The sequence below is a fragment of the Zonotrichia leucophrys genome, chromosome 5 (genome assembly GCF_028769735.1).
Source record: "Zonotrichia leucophrys gambelii isolate GWCS_2022_RI chromosome 5, RI_Zleu_2.0, whole genome shotgun sequence".
In the NCBI taxonomy this organism is placed as follows: Eukaryota; Metazoa; Chordata; class Aves; order Passeriformes; family Passerellidae; genus Zonotrichia; species Zonotrichia leucophrys.
In genome coordinates, this window is record NC_088175.1 from 58,892,342 (window position 1) to 58,908,897 (window position 16,556).

The window sequence follows — 16,556 nt, forward strand, 5'->3', positions numbered from 1 at the left end:
TAAACGTAGCGCGCTGTGGATGGGGTCACGTGACGCCTCCCCTGAGGGGCGGGCGCTGCCCCTGAGGGCACCCGGCCTGCCCGCCCCGAGAGATACTCTTAAACAGCGTTTCGCCACCATTTCACCACCATTTTCACCCCTTTCATTTTAAAAAATTTAAATTGTATCTTGATTTGTCGCCTCCCCTCGTCCGTTAATCAAAATCTGCGCCGTGCAGTTCGAGATCTGCAGCAGAGACCGACAAAACAAAGCACTTACTTTTTGTCCCTTCAAGGGGGAAAAAGTAGAAATATTCTCAGTGTAAAAGAAAAATATCAATTTAACTACGAAGAAATTAAAATATTATTTCTGTGTGCAAGGTAAATGGCCATTGATGGTTCCAGTAAAAGCTCTGAGAAACTGACAAAGCAAAGCTCTTACTTTCTGTCCCTTCTACGGGAAAAAACGTCGAAATATTCTTAGTGTAAAAAAAAAATTATCACCCTAACTACTAAGAAATTAAAATGTTATTTCTGTGTGCAAGGTAAATTGCCATTGATGGCTCCAGTAAAAGCTCCAGGAGCATTGATTTGTTTAGACCTGCAGCCGCCAGTGCCAACACTTCAGCAGAAGCTGCACAACTCCTGCCATGTTTAACAGTGTAATTAACAATCGTATACTGTGTAATTATTAATCATACAAACAGCTGTTTCTAATGCATCTATATGACTGCTGAAAATCCAAATCTGATTTTCTTCTTGCCAAATAGGAACGACTAAAGGCAATCCTGATAGCCCCAACAATTCCACCATACTCCTGAAAGCTCTGTCAGCCTTGTGGCCATGACCATTGGCCGGGATTTCCCCTCACCTTGCACAAAATACCACCACATTTTCACTTTAATTTATCCCAGATCATGTCTTTTCACTTTTCAAACCTAAAACTGCACCTGAAATCTGCATTTTTCCCTTTCCCCTCTTGCTCTGTGTCTCTCTGTCCGCAGCCCCCGTGGCAGGGCCCAAACACATGGTGTGGTTCCCTGCTGTGAAAAATGCATATTTTATGATTGGCTTTTGACAAACATTTTCACTTTAATATGTTATATCCCAAATCATCTCCTTATTCACCTTATCCAACTTGCACAAAATAAAATACTGTCACCTGAAATCTGCATTTTTCCCTTTTCCCCTCTCCCTGTGTGTCTCTGTGTCCACAGGGGCCCAAACACATGGTGTGGTTTGCTGCTGTGAAAAATGCATATTTTATGATTGGCTTTTGACAAACATTAAAATGAATATTATATGTGTTATGTTAGAAAGCTATGCTGTATTTTTTTTTAAGTAGTGTGTTAAATATAGTTTTAGGATATAACATAAAGTTAAAATAAAAACTATGTATGTGGGTTATTTTTTTAAGAAAGGAATGAGGTACTCGCACCAGATAGCAGCCACAGGACACCGAAGTCTTTCAGAGGAAGAGAATTTATTGCTCCATTATCAGAAGAATTGAACTTTTTCCTGCCTCGCTCAGCCATGAAGATGACTTCAGGATTAAGAGGAAAAAGTTGACACTGCCCAGACAGAATCCTGTGTTTGAATGGAATTTATGCATCATGGATGAGGTGTATGAATATGCAACAGGCTGTTGCTTTTAAGGGTTAATCCTCTGTTAATGTGGGTCCTTTTTCAGGCTTATTTTGCCCAGAAAAGGTTCCTGGACTGTCTGTAACTCTTTGTTCTTATTATCTTGTATTATCCTAAATCCTAATTGTCCAAATTTTTATTACTCTAATTATATTACTATTTTTACAACCACTTTATTACCATTAAACTATTAAAATTTTAAAAACAAGTGTCTGGCGTTTTTCACGCCTGCCCTGCCCTTCCCAGCTATGGCACTAATCCCGAGCCTTTCCATGCCCACAGAATTCCGTTAAACTCAGCAGAAACGCGGGCACGGCCGATGCCCAGCACATGCTGCTGGCGCCTTTCCCTTGGGAGGGAGCATCTGTTTGTGCGTTTCAAGGTCATTATTTGGCCTTTTCTGAAGTAACAGGGATAATTCAGTGGTAGGAGCAAGAGCAGGGTGCTGTGTCCTGGGCTGTGTTCCCAGGAGAGTGAGCAGCAGGGAAAAGGGGGGATCTGCCCCTCTGCTGCAGTTTCCTGAGACCCCTCTGCAGTGTTGTGTGCATCTCTGGGGCTCCCAAAATCAGGAGGTGGAGCTGCTGGAGCAAGTGCAGGGGAAATGATGGAGCTGCTGCAGGGCTGGGGCCAGGCTGGGAGAGCTGGGGGTGCTGCCCTGGAGAGGAGAAGGCTCCAGGCAGAGCTCAGAGCCCCTGGCAGGGCCTGGAGGGGCTCCAGGAGAGCTGGAGAGGGACTGGGGACAGGGATGGAGGGACAGGATCCAGGGAATGGCTCCCAGTGCCAGAGGGCAGGGATGGATGGGAGATTGAGAAGATTTCTTGGCTGTGAGGGTGGGGAGAGCCTGGCACAGGTTGCCCAGAGAAGCTGTGGCTGCCCCTGGATCCCAGAAAGTGTCCAAGGCCAGGCTGGACAGGGTTTGGAAAACCTGGGATAGTGGAAGGTGTCCCTGCCCATGGCAGGGGGTGGAACAAGATGAGCTTTAAAGTCCCTTCCAGCCCAAACCATTCTGAAATTCTGTGGTAGCTGTAACAGGCATGAAACTGCAATGTTTTTACTGACTAATTTTCATAAATAATTACTACCCAAACTAAATGGGCATTTCCTATAGACCTCCTCCCATAAGGACACAACCACCTGCCCTCTGAATTTAAATAAAAGCCACGGAAATTTTGGGCTGACTTCACAGCTCTCACAATTGCCTTTCCAAGTCCAGGGTTCCTGTAGGAGCAGTCCTTTTGGCATGGCAGAAATGAGCAAATAAGAATTAACCCAATCCTCCTCCCAGCTGTGCTCAGGGCACCTTTGCTTCTCCACGCTTCCAAGGGCAGCGCTGTGGGTGCTGTCCTGGGCTGCCAGTGGTGACAGCAGGAGTCCTCAGAGCCTGACGTTTCTTCCTGAGCAATCTGCTAGTTAGAAACCCTAATTAATGAGCAAACATGCAGCTGACAACCGTGGTGATGTCTCACTTTAAATATCAGGCTGGGACTGCAAAAGCACTTTTAATCAATAATCTCACTGGCCAACCTCGCTGAGCTTCACGTTAGGATCACTCAAGGTGTAGAAGTAGAAAATGGTGAATTTTTGAACTTTTTCTCCTCCCTTGGGCAAATGCAGCTCTTCAGCTGTGTGTGTGTATTTGCTGAAGGCTGTAAAATTAATCCCAAAATGGTTTGGGATGGGAGGAACCTTAAAGATCCTCTTGTTCTAATCCCATGCCATGGGCAGGGACACCTTCCACTATCCCAGTTTGCTCCAAGCCCTGTCCAACCTGGCCTGGAACGCTGCCAGAATTGAGGAAACCACAGCTTCTTTGGGCAGCCTGTGCCAGTGTGGAATTTACATTCAATTGATCCATCTTAGTGCCAGGAATAGGTCTTGGGAAGGGCTAGCACCAAGCCCTGGCCACATCCTATTGCAAGATGTTAATTTGCACACTAAATTATGTAATGAAAGAAACGTTGGGGTGAAAGAGTGAATCTAAATTATTCAGAAAGGCTGTTTGGTGTAATAATGTGAGGGCAGCTCTTCATTGCAGGGCCTGCACCCTGCCTGTGTGCTCCAAGTGTTGGCCACTCTGTTTTTAGCTCAGCTTCATGTAAATATTTGGCTTGGGAGGAAGCTCTGGTGTAACCTCTGTCTCAGAACAGGGACAGCTGTGAACCTTGTCTGCCTGAGTTCTGAGTGTCTCCAAAGTCAGAGGTTGCTCAACCTCTCTGGATGTTCCATGCCTGGAAGCAGCCCCTGTGAGAGCTGCCATTATTCCCTGCATCCTGTCAGACTTTCCCTTGCTGGACTCGTGGCTTGTTCTCCTGGCACGTACCTCTGCCCACTCAGTGCCACCCGCCTGGATGGCTGCAGGCTGCCCTGAGCTCCTTCCCAGCCTCTCTCCCAGCTCAGAAATACAATTTCCACAGCCTTTCTTCATGCTCTGGCCCCCAACTGTGCCAGTGGCCCCTGCTGAACTCCCTCCGGTTTCAGCATCTCTCTTGTCTTTCAGTGACAAAATTGGGCATAATTGCCTGCCTCAGCCTTTGTTTTGGGGTAAAAGACCAACAGACAATACTTAAATTGTCTGATTCGGTACTTTTCTGGGACAATAGCACAGATCTTGAGCTGTGACAGGCATCAGAGGCAGGGAACTTTATCACACCCGGAGGGCTGTTCATGCCGTGAACAGTAAATTCAAAGGAACAATAACAATATCTTTGTTGTACCTCCCTTTTACATCAGCCAGTCAGGAGGAACGGCACACAGTGCAGGCATCACTTTGCCATCCAACTCGGAAAAAAAAAGGGTTTTTTTTTAAATCAAGTTTAAAATTCTGCAATATAACGTCAGCTTTCATTAAGAAAATGCCAGTCTCTTGCTGATGGGCTGGAACAGTGAGATGTAAGATATTAATCTTTAGTTCCAGTGTTGATTCTTGCAGGGCGATGTCACTCGCTTTTCAATTCATGCTTCAGTGTGCTCTGTGAACATCAAGCACTCTGAAGAATTAGCTGAGCCACCCTGAAGCTAGATTTTAAAGGATACCAGATGGTATGTTCAGTGCATGTGGTAAGCTTTTATATGCTTTTCCCCTATGGCCAATCACTGACTGATCATTTATTTCAAAACTCTCATAAAATAAATCACTTTGAAAACGACGCTGTCTCTAGTTAATAAGTGCTCTTCCTCAAAGCAGAGGCTTGTTGCCATGAAGATAAAATCATAAAACTGGTTCAAAGTGCATGGGGATGGCAAATTCACCCTATTGAGGAGAGGAGATAAACTGGATTGAACTGGAAAGGAAGCGTAGCTGTCTGCTGGTTGTGAAATGCTGAGCAGGTGAACTGTCATTAAAGGCACTCCGGCAGCCACTTTGGTACTAACACATGAGCTCTCTGTGACAACGAGTGAATTTTTTGGGTACATTTTCTTCCCACATTGGTGGATATGTAAAGCCTTGATCATGTGTCAAGTTAGTGTATGAGTTTGTTTTCAGGTTTTGGAGTTAGTGATTATGTCTGGCAGCAGAAAACAGAGCTCTTTTCACTTTTTTTTATTCCTTTTTAGTGAATAAGAAGTAGGAAACTCCTCTGTGGGTGACAGCAATGGAAGCCACCCCATCATCTGTCCTCACAGAGAGGTGCTCACCTTCTCCTAACCCCCAAATTGGGAACCACAGTTTCCTGGAGTGATCCAAACCTTTGTCACTACTCTCTGTCATGCAACCTCAGAATCATTTAGGTTGGAAAGGACCTCCAAGGTCATTGAGTCCAACCTGTGACTGTTACCACCCTGTCGCCACCAGACCAGAGCACTGAGTGCCACATCCAATCATTCTTTGAACACCTTGAGGGACAGTGACTCCATTTGCTCCCTGGGCAGCCCTTTCCAGTGTTTAACCACCCTTTCCATGAAGGAATTCCTTCTGATATCCAAAATTCCTTCTGATTCCTCCTTCTCGCCCTTCCCCTTTGCTCCACCAGCCCAGTCCCAGAGCGTGGCTCCCAGCACGGTGTTGCAATCCTCGCAGCCTCTCAATGAGTGTGTGACATTTGCTGGCTGGCTGGCAGCCACGGCTCCAGCAGGCAGATGATAATATAGAATTATGGCCCTTCCTTCTCTGAAGGATCATGTTTTCAAGTGCTCAGTGCTGTGCAGAAAAAGCTGGAAAATTTCTTTATCCAAAACCTTGAAAAGAAGATAAAAGGACCTCTTATTTCACTCTGATGTTGCAATTGTAAACAAAGCTCTTTTTTTTCTTTTTTTGGAGAGGGAGGAGGAGGAGGTGAGGAATAACTGGCTGTGGAGGCTTTGCCCTGGCAGTGAGGGCAGAGTTGATTTTCCCCGTGGCCCAGATGCTCTGGCAGATATAAACACACAGGCACATTCACACATCCCTGGGGGAGAGATTTTAGAATAATCACAGTGGGACAGCCCAGAGGTCCAGCTGGCCTCATGGCTGTGGGCAACATCACCAGGTCCTCAGGAAGAGGAGAAGGACAAGGGATGTGGGGTGATCCTCCCCTTGCCAAACCTCCAGGCCCCTGGCAATTGGCACTCTGGGGTCACATCTGCAGCAGCAGCCGTGGGAGACCCACCCAAGACAAGGCTGTGGCACAGTGAGTGCCATTTGTGCCATGGGATGGCTGCTGGTGATCCCTGCTATCCTGGGAGCAGCTCCCAGCAGGAAGGATGTGCCTGGACTGCCAAAATCTCAATCACTTCCCCGTGACACCGATAGTGGCTGTATGTTGTGTCTCGTTTTTATCTTTCTGTGTTGGGATCCATTTGCTGTCTGGGATAGGCTGCCCTGCTCAGGCACTTTTCTCTGCAAACCTCTGAGGTGTCTGGTTTAGCACAGCCATGACACAAGCCCCGGGGACATGGTTTAGTGGTGAATATGGCAGTGCTGGGGTAATAGTTGGGATGATCTTAGAGGTCTTTGCCAACCTAAACGATTCTAGGATTTTGTACATGACATTAAATGGTCGATACCAAGTTGTTCTGATGTGTATTGATGCTGTGGCCTTACTGGCAAGGTCAATGATCCACTGATGGGTGCCAAAGAACACATTTACAGGCAAATGGCTTGTAGTAATGCAGGGAATGAGGCACAGAAGGGTCGTTTGAGCTCCTGAAAGATCTCTAAGTCATTGATGTGACAAAGGTGCTGCTGAAGGGCATGTGATGAGTTATCGACAGGAGTATTGAGTAAAAAACACTCTGAGCAAAGTGTTACATCCAGAGCTGGATGGAGGGGGAGGTGGCCTGAGCTGCATTCTCGGCTTTCCTGATGTGCTTCTGGTAATTTCAGTAATTTCACTTTCAGGGTGGGGGAGTTTTTCCCCAACATTTCTTCGCTAAACTGGGGTGAGCATCTACCAAGCACCTGGTGCAGCTAAGAGAGTTGATTCCATTCCAGGACTGAGTTTTGTATCTTACCCTCCCTGCTCTGGACAGGGATTTGATGGCTGCAATTCCTTTGCCAGTTTTGGGCTACGTCATCACAAGAACCCGAATTTCACCCACTGCAACATCATACAGTTAAACCTTGTCCCTATTAGCCATTTAATGCTCCAAGAAATTCTGTGGGAATAACACCCATGCTATTCCTCCTCCTTCTCCTCTGCTTTCAGGCCCTGATTAAGCAAATAGCTTAAGTGCCAGGCTGAAGTGGTGCCTTTTAGTTGCTAATGCCATGCAAAAATGCCCTGAGAATAAAGCAGTTTTCATGATCACTGTTAAGAATCCACTTCCTTCTTTGGGTTTTATTTTTCCATCAGCCTGCTGGAAGAGTAGAGCCAGAAAACAGATTAGCCCGGGACAGACTTCTCAGCGAATAAACAAACCACAAATACACTTCTTCGTCATATTTTAGGTCAAATGGGTTTGTCAAGTCAATAGTCGCCCAACTATGAAGAAGTCCTATAAATAAATGAGACTTATATATTTTTAATATCTGCCTAAAAGAGATGCTTTAAAGTGCAGATAGAGCTGGAATTAACTGAAGATCATTTCCACAGTCATTAAAAAAAAAGAAGAAAACAATAATTTGAACTTTTTAACCTTGGGCTTGTTTCCAGCCACATCTCTCACAATGATAATAAATTCAGAAAATTCCATGAAAATCTCTATTCTTTGGACTCTTGAGGCATTTAGCATAATATTCTCAGTTCCTCTTTCTTTTATGAAAACAGGAAGAAATTATGCAGGGTAGTAGCTGTTTAAATACTAGAAATTCTCCCTGGGGAGAATTACAGCCATTTCAGTGATAAATTGCAAGTGAGATAACGGAAGGTTGGGAATGAGCCTGATCCAAACTTCATTTCCAAGCTTCCTCACTGATTTCAGGGCTTTTTGCATGAGACCTGAGACGAGAAAGTCTCCACCCTGCTGAGTTTGAGTGGCAGGTTTGTCTTAGCTGGGGAGTTCTCGTTGAAGCAGGGCGAAATAATGTCAGCTCAGCACTGGAATGTTTTTTGCATGGAAATCCTACATCTAGAATTCATCCTGAGCCTTCCCAGCAGCCAGGCTGAGAGTGAGCATCATCCTTACCTCAGCTCTCCCTGCCTGGGGCCGGCACTCCTCCTCCTCCTCCTGTGAATATTTGCAATATTGGCTGAAGAAACAGACTCCAAATCCCCACCAGGGGCGAAGGCATCCTAATTAATTAGCGGGAATACTCCTCTCTGCAGCCATTTAGGAAGCAAAGGGACTGACTGTTGGGATAAAGTGCACGGCAAAACATCCCGGGCTGAGCTCTGACAGCATCGCAGGGACCCGAGGACATAATTGCCTTGTTATTTCCGTGCTCCCCAGGGCTGTGCTGGAGGCGCTTTAGCAGAACGGGCACTTAAAAAGTGCCTCCAGCAAACTCCGCTCCCCGCTGCCTGCTTTCCCAGATCCCTCGTTGCCTTTGCTCCGCTTGGCAGGAGCTCGTTTTCCTCCTCCTCCTCCTCCTCCTCCTCCTCTGGGAAATTCCCGTGCTTTGGTTCCCCATGCGGTGCCTGCAGCCCCGGCCGTGGTTAGCGCTGCAGAGCCCCGCTCCTGGAGCCATCTCCTGCTTCCCACTGTGAAAAACGCCAATCGCTCGGTTTTAAAATTTTAAAAGTTTAATAGTAATAAAGTGGTTATTGTGAAAAACGCCAATCACTTGTTTTTAAAATTTTAAAAGTTTAATAGTAATAAAATGGTTATAAAAATAGTAATACAATTAGAGTAATAATAATTTGGACAATTTGAATTAGGACAATATGAGACAATAGAAACAAAGAGTTACGGACAGTCCGGGTACCTTTTCTGGGTAGCACGCCCGAAATAGGACCCACGTTAACAGAGGATTAACCCTTAAAAGCAACAGCCTGTTGCATATTCATACAGCTCATCCATGATGCATAAATTCCATTCAAACACAGGATTCTGTCTGGGCAGTGTCAGCTTCTTCCTCTGAATCCTGACAGCGCCTTCGAGGAGGGAAGAAGTTAGTTTCCTCTGATAAGAGGGCAATAAATTCTCTTTCTCTGAAAGATTCAGGTGTCCTGTGGCTGCTATCTCAGTGCGAGTCCTTTCTTTAAAAAAGTATCCTACATAGCATAGTTTCTATTTTAACCTTATGTTATAACCTAAAACTATACTTAACCCAGTACTTAAGAGAATTAATACAGCATTACTTTCTAACACAACACATATAATATTCATTTTCATATTGCAGAAAGACAATAATAAAATAAGTATTTTTCACACCACTCGGAATTTCTTGGTGACGTGGAGCATCTCCTTGGTTGGGTTTGGTTTCGAGGTCTGCAGCACCGAGGGCCTGTTGCAACACAAATAAAGTGAATAACATCTCCTCGGTGACATTGCCGGCTGGTGACCTGAGAAAACCAGTCTGGTTCGGGAGCCGGGCACACTCCTCCCTTCCCTCGGCGCTGCTTCAGCTCAACACATTCTGGGAAAACAAGATATGCTGCCAAAATAGCAGAGAGCACCAACTCCCCAAACAGGAGGCCTCCCCCGAGCCTGAAGCGCGGGTTTAATGAAGTAACAGGAGGTAAAAACAACCAGTGCAGTGCTCTTTAAACCTCGGAATAGCTCCTGATCACACACATTGTCTCCGAAGAACACGTAGGTAGGAGCAGGGATTGCAGGATGAGATTCCAGCGAAACCATTGTGTTAGAGTGCAGTAAAAAATGAAAGGACTCTTTCCCTCAGCAAAGATTTCACCGAGGTTAGGTCTGTGCTGCAAGGAATTACCTTTCTTTTAGGCAATGTATACATCACACGTGTGCTAAAATGTATTTTCATAGTTAAAAACTGGCTGTAATTAGCAAATTAATTAAGTGCACTTTTGTGGAGATCCACTCTCATTCACTCACTGATTTGCAGTCAGTTGTTTGCAGTGACTCTCCCTACTGACAGAAATTCAGACACTTTATGACATTTAGCCCATAAATGCAGAATCACAGAATTGCAGAATATCCTGAACTGGGAGAGACACAAAAGGATCATTGAGTCCAAGTCCTGGCCGTGCACAGGACGGCCCCAAGAATCCCAACACGTGCCTGAGACCATTGTCCAATGCAAGAATTCAGTGTTTCACTCAAAGCAACTTATGCTTAATGCTTATTTTTATTTTGAGATGAGCAAAGCACACATCGATAAATTGGGCTGAGCTCCTCTTCCTTGAACCTTCACTTGTGGTCACTGTGGGATACAGAGGACTCATCCATATGGACTTTTGGCCCAGCCTGGCATGGCCATGGACATGTTCTGCTTTTAGAGAAAACCAAGTCTTCTCTTAGAGTACAAAAGGGAATTTTGGATGTTCATGACAGCACTCCAGCCAGAAGGTGATGAAGGGAAGTGTACATGGATTTTTTGCTTTACTCCCTCCCACTGAGCATTTCAGGTTAAGGTGAATAAGACCCACTTGTGATTTCAGCTGTTACAGTATTAAATTTCATTTGCTAATGCCATATGTTATTTGTGTGCTAACAAATGTGCCATGTTTAGCTCGTAAAGTGCTGAATGAATTTATCTGGAATAATTTCCACCCTAACATGGCCAAACATTTGGCAAACAAAGTTCCAAAGTGAGCTTTTGGGAGTTGTATTTGATGACAGCGCGTGGGTATCGAAATAATTAGGAGAGCAGGCTGGGGGAAGGAGGACAGAAGATTACAGAGCAGGGACACAGCTCATAGCTTGGGAAGCCCTTGGAAAGAGGTGACTCCGGTTCCTCAGTTTCCCTGCCTCCTCTTTCTGCCTCCTTCCTCCCCTTCCTTTCCCCCTTGATAATCCTGCCTGTCTGGAATCAATAGAAGGAGCACATCAGATAAGGCAAGGGGTTATTTCCTTATGCTTTTGCTATTATATGAAGCACAATATCAAAGTATTCTGTGCATCCTCCCAGCTCCTTGTGAAAGAAAGGATCCTTTTATTCCTTGGCTGGCCTTTTGTCTAGCCAAGTATCTGCCGCCCACTCAGGTAATTTGTACCAACAGATCATACCTGTGGTAGCAGAAGATCCTGTCAGGAGGGAATATCCAGCAGAAAGCAGGCATTGCTCATGTGTGAGGAAGGCTGGCTGGAAAGGGGAGGAGAGATGATTTTTTTTTCCCCCCAATTCCTTTGGAGGAGGGGAAAACTTGGGAAGAGGCTTTTGCTCAAGCAGGGAACTTTTTTTTAATCTTACCTTAATAAATGTGTGTGTTCCTAGTGAGATGATGAAGTGCCTCATCTGCTGAGTGCTCAAACTCACACCCTCCCAGTCAGCGTCCCCCTTGGCCATATCTTCCCCAATAAAATGTTCTCTTATTTCCCCTTCATGTGTGCCCTCTCCTTGGGCACAGCACCCAGATTCCTGGGTGTGACAGTGTTCACAGGGGTTTTAGGATGAGGGAAGAGACAACGATCTGACTCCATGTTTCAGAAAGCTTGATTTATTATTTTATCATATATATTATATTAAAACTATACTAAAATAATAGAAGAAAGGATTTAATCAGAAGGCTAGCTAAGAATAGAAAAAGAAAGAATGATAACAAAGGCTTGTGTCTCGGACAGAGAGTCCCAGCCAGCTGACTGTGATTGGCCATTAATTAGAAACAACCACATGAGCCAATCACAGATGCACCTGTTGCATTCCACAGCAGGAGATAACCATAGTTTACATTTTGTTCCTGAGGCCTCTCAGCTTCAGGAGGAAAAATCCTAAGGAAAGGATTTTTCAGAAAATATCATGGCTACACTGTTTTACAAGGACACCAGATCCAGCAGCATCACACTGGGATATAATTTGTCTCAGAGAGTATAAAAATGACAGGAGTGCAGAATGACAGGATGTCCCCATGGCCAGCCCTTGGTGGCAGTGACATCTCAGGCAGCTCCCAGCCTGATGCCAGAGGTTCTGCTGGGAACAGAGGGACAGAACCAGCCTTCAGCTTGTCCTCAGCTTCCAGCTTGCCAGGTCAAAGATGTCAAAAGCCACCAGGGTGGGGTTCCCATTCCCACTGCTGTGAGGCCAGAGCCAGCACTGGCTTTTTGCCTTGCTCCAGCTGTTAACCCAGTTCCCCTCTCTTGCTCCTCTGTATCCCAGTCTGGTTATCCTTCCTGCTCCTGCAGACACCCTTCCCTCAGGCTGACAGCACCCTTGGTGTGTTTGTTGCATGAGAGGCTTCTGGAATAATATTACAATGCTGATAAAGAAATTAAATTTGGGGATGTGTGGGTGGATTAATTTCTAATATGCTAAAACCATCCAAAAAATAGCCACAAACCTGAAATCACCTCAATTTGCAACAGTGCAAATGTCATATTTCATAGAGCTACTCCCTTTTCACTGCCCCAGTGTTCATAAAGACCTTTCCTCCTTCCCCTGAGTCAGAGGATGAGAAGTTTTGGATGGCTCCAAACAACACAGCCAGTGCTCAGATTGATTATTCTTGACTAAGTTTGCTTAATTTTTTTTTTTCTTTGTCAGGCTTTGGGTATCAATTAAAAGAACACAACTCTTTTGTCTTGTGTGTTGCTCCCCTCAAAATAATGAACTGTTTAATACACCAGAGGCAATTTCAAATTATCTAGTTTAATGAGGAAGGTTGTGATGGAAGATTTATTACCCATTCTGATCTGCTAATGTATTTTCTCAACCATCCCAGCAGAACCAATCACTGTATTTTCATTATACACTCTATTTTCAGGGGTTCATTAGTAGTAGACTAAAAATAACAGCGAAGGTCTCAATCTGAAAGCTAATTCAATTTTTTTTTAATTGGAAATAAAATTTGATCAGACAACTTTCTAATCATAACAGCATCAAGCATCAAGACCCTTACTAGGTGTTTTGTCCAATTTGGAACTTCATTTGGCTACACATTAAGACCTGACCTAGAAATACAATCATGTAACTGCTAGGAAGGACAAACCCAGCCTTTTCCTGAACAAAAAAAAATCCCACATTAGCACAAGCCATGGACTGTGGTCTAGTCCAATTGACACACATTAAAAATAAAATGTCTGGCAATGAACCTGCTCATCTGAAACAAACTCAAGAGATGCTCTGAGCAACTGGCTCAACAGCACACTTAAGAAATAACTAAGACTTTTTTCCCCCAAAGAATTAAAAATAAGATTAAGGGAAGTCAGATGGAAAAGCTTCTAGATAGCCAAATTATCTCCTGCCTTCATTCTGGATTCAAATCTTTGAGCTGGCACTTCCCGGCAGTGTTGGATTATAGAATGTAACCTGGGCCCAGTGTTTTTCCTGCTGCATCATTTTGATGTGCAAGAACCACAGGAATAACAAGAGGACAGGGAGGAGGGATCCATATTCCCAGGGCCCAGCTTCAGCAGAGGGACTCTGGCTTTGGCCCTCTGCACAGGCCACACATCCTTGCTGGGATGGAAATGATGGTAATTATGTTCTGGGATGTTCCTCACAGGATCATGGAGTGGTTGGGGCTGGAAGGGACTTTAAAGACACAACATTCCATCCCTGCCATGGCAGGAACACCTTCCACTGTCCCAGTTTGCTCCAAGCCCTGTCCAACCTGGCTTTGGACACGTCCAGGGATCCAGGGGCAGCCACAGCTGCTCTGGGCACCCTGTGCCAGGATCTCAAACCCCTCACAGGAAAGAATTTCATCCTAATATCCCATCCAAACCTACTCTCTATCAGTTTGAATCTATTCCCCCTTGCCCTGTCACTCCATGCTCTTGTAAAAGGTTCCTCTCCATATTTCTTGTGGGCTCCCTTCAGGTACTGCAAGGCCACAATTAGATCACCCAGAAACCTTCTCTTTTCCAAGCTGAACAATTCCAATTCTCTCAGCCTTTCCTCACAGGAGAGCTGCTCCAGCCCTCTGATCACCTCGTGGCAACCACAGGAGCTGTGCTTGCTGCAGGCATCCCTCAGGCTGGTCCCAAACCCACTCTGTTCCAGGGATTCTCCACAGCCATAAAACATCTGGGATGCCCACACAAGGCCATCCAGGGGCAGCCATTCCTAAAGGATCCCCACAGGAAGATGCTTGCAATGACCTGCCTGTGGGCAGGCTGGGCTGAGGATGTGTTTTGTCCAGATAACACATCCCCCAGACACCCAGGGGATTTTTAAAAGGGATACAGGAAGTTATTGCACCTCCTGCCAGCCCCACGCTATAGATTTCAGATGCATAAATGATATATTTACGTTCAAAACTCTATTATTCATAGAGTTGAGTAAACAAGTATCGATTTTTACACTGCAGCACGGATGAGGATTTGCAGCGATGCAGAGGCTCCTCTTTCACCCTGCCTACCTCTGACCTCATCGGTGCTTCCTGAGCACGGAGCATCCTTCGGCGAGGATGATCAAGTTTAAAAACCAGCTGGCTGCTGCTGCTGGCAATGGAAATCAATGTGCATTTCCTTCTCAATGGACACTTCTCCACCCACGCCCCATCACGAGTGGCTCGCCGGGATGCGGGGCCAGACAGAGGCGGGCACAGAGCGAGGGGAGGGAGGGAGGATGTGTGAAACCATCGCAGCTCCCACAGCAGCCCCGGCTCTCCCGCCTCCCGGGCACAGGCTGTGCGAACAGAGCAGGAAAAAGCAGCCTGAATGCATTTCAGAAGTGATACTACTGCAGAGATCACCTTAAACCCTTTGCCAAGGGTCTTGTGTCAAGATTTCTTTCTATTAAATATTCCTCTCTATCAAATATTGCTCTCTATCAAATATTTCTATCAAATATTTCTCTCTAATAAATATTTCTCTCTATTAAATATTTCTCTCTAACAAACATTTCTCTCTATCAAATATCAAATATTTCTCTCTATTAAACATATGATGCCACCACGCACATTTAGGGGTGGCAGAAAAAAAGAACTTCTTTTTTCTAACTGCGTTTTCCAGTGCTCCGCTGTTTCAAAGGTTAACCAAAATCACTTACTTCATGGCTAACTTTGCTATATTGAATCAATGAACAAGTTCCTTATTGGATTTTTATTGCAGGTAAAATTGACAGGGAAAATCACTGGGATATACTTAAAAATGGGAAGGAAATGTACGTTTCCAATAAAAAGGTCTCTGAAGGTCTCTTGTTTCATAGGAAGGAAGCTGTCTTTATAGTGCATGAACTATAAAAAATGATTAAAACTGAAGAGAGACAGGAAGCTGATAATTTGATTTATCATCTTAATGGCTATGATTCATGAATAAATAATATAATGGTTTATATCTCTCTTGTAAAAGAAGTAGAGAAGAGCAATTTGTCTAATAAATGACTTCAAAAATTACAGCTGAGTCTTGTTTGCCACGTTTGTTCTATTTAAAAAGAATGAGCGAGTATCTTATTTCTTATTACTTACTAGGACATTTGTTGTATTATTTATAAGAGTCAAAAACCTTAACTAAAAGCCACTCATCTCTGACCACAGTCTCCCATTAGCTTTAAATTCAGGAAAGAGAAAAGGATTGATCACTAGATCAATAAATCTAACCTTGGATCTGACTAAAAGCTTCCTTTAACCTCCTTCCTCCAGCATCCTTTTTCAAAATTAAAGTATCCCCGTTTTTAATTATTTAAGAGCATGTCAATTTTATAGTAAGGCTCTGTATGACTGCATCATACAAGGATTTCTTCTTTATGCTGGAAGCCCACCAGCATCTTTAAAAGGAAAGCATTTAAATCATGATAATTTGTTGGTCTGGTTTTTTTTTTTTTTTTTAGTTGGATGTGCTGCTATAGATACACGTATACGTATCCAAATACACAAATTTCTTGATGTGGATTTCATCAAGACAAATGCTAGAATAGGAAAATGGAGAAGAAATGTGCATTCCCAATTATCAGACTCACAGACCATCCCAAGCCCATCAATGACTCTGCTGCAGCTGAAGTTGCTCTGTATCGATGGCCCCAGGCCAATGAGTGACATTGGTACAGACCTGCAAAAAGTCATTCCAGGCAACAGCAAACTCCAGAGGATACAATTAGTGGAAAGAATGTTTAATTTTTTCCTAAACCATCCCATAAAAATAACTTGTATATGTAGTTTGCCTGGTGTGCATCAATAGCCTGACCATTTCCCTCTCTCTTACATCAAAATAATTTAGGAAAATCAGATTTTTTTTAACCAGAACTGTTCACAACAATTCAATACACTCTGTTTCCACTGTGCTGCTGTGGGACAACCTTCAAAACAACTCAAAGCACATCTTGCAGACACAATTCCTGATGCAAAGCTGGTTGGCCCAAACAGGGGAGGTGTGACCAGAGTCACCTCTGGATTTATGACCTTGCTCATCCACTGGCCTTCACAATCTTGAACACCTGGGCTTAGGCACATCTCTGCACCTTCCCTTGTTCCACTTTAAATCTTCATCCTGAAGAATGGGGGATTTCTGTCTTGGCAGGATTTGGGCTGAGAAGAGAAGCTGAGGATTCCTCATCCTGGGAAGTGT